Here is a 1,179-nt window from a genome sequence, read left to right on the forward strand (position 1 = left end):
CCGGGAGCAGCCACTGCCCTTCAGTCTGGGTGACAGAGTGAGACTCCAACTTAAAAAAAAGAACAAGATAAAAAAAAGACTTCCCACTCTCATTCCATCCTTTCAATCATATATTGCTATTTTGAGTTTATTTTATAGACGCTTAATGAACGTCCACTATGTAATAGACACTTTACTGAACATTGTAATGCAGTATAGTCTCACAAGAATCCCATAAAGTAGGCAATATCATTCTCACTGTACAAAAATAAAGCAGTTATGCCACCCTTTAATTTTGAAATTCCTAATAGCTTTTTGGGTTTTAAAAAAATTTTTATTTTAAAGATGCATTGTACAATTCAGTGTTAGGTATACACGTTCCACTTTTTATTTTTCTCAGTGAATGGCAATTTCCTTCCACTGTCATTGAGTAAATTCATATAAGAAATAAGTAACGAGGCTGGGGGTGGTGGCTCAAGCCTGTAATCCCAGCATTTTGGGAGGCCAAGGTGAGAGGATTGCCTGAGCTCAGGGGTTCGAAACCAACCTGAACAACATGGTGAGACCTTGTCTCTACAATAAATAATAAAAAAAAAAATAGCTGGGCATGGTAGAACATGCCTATAGTTGCAGCTACTTGGAAGGCTGAGGCAAAAGATTGCTTGAGCCCAGCAGGTCAAGGCTGTGGTGACTGTGAGCATGCTACTGCACTCAAGCCTGGGCGACAGAGAGTGAGACTTCAAACTCAAAAAAAAAAAAAAAAAAAGTAACTAAATACCTAAATAAATAGACTCAATATCAAAAGAGTTAACACTGGATAATATTATTGTTATTCAGGAAGATGCTACAAAATATATGTTAAAAATCTTATATCCAGGCCAGACACAGTGGCTCAAGCCTATAATCCCAGCACTTTGGGAGGCCGAGGTGAGAGGATTGCCTGAGCCCGTGGGTTCAAGACCAGCCTGGGCAACATGGTGAGACCTCTTCTCTACAATAAATCAAAAAATTAGCTGGGTATGGTAGCACGTGCCTGTAGTTCCTGCTGCTTGGAAGACTGAAACAGAAGGATCACCTGAGCCCAGCAGGTCGAGGCTGTGGTAGCTGGGAACGTGCCACTGCACTCCAGTCTGGGCGACAGAGTGAGACTCCAACTCAAAAAAACAAAAAACAGAAAACAAAAAAATCTTTTTTTTTTTT

This window comes from Carlito syrichta, unplaced genomic scaffold, assembly GCF_000164805.1.
Source record: "Carlito syrichta isolate Samal-C Ts95f unplaced genomic scaffold, Tarsius_syrichta-2.0.1 Scaffold311480, whole genome shotgun sequence".
NCBI classification, from domain to species: domain Eukaryota; kingdom Metazoa; phylum Chordata; class Mammalia; order Primates; family Tarsiidae; genus Carlito; species Carlito syrichta.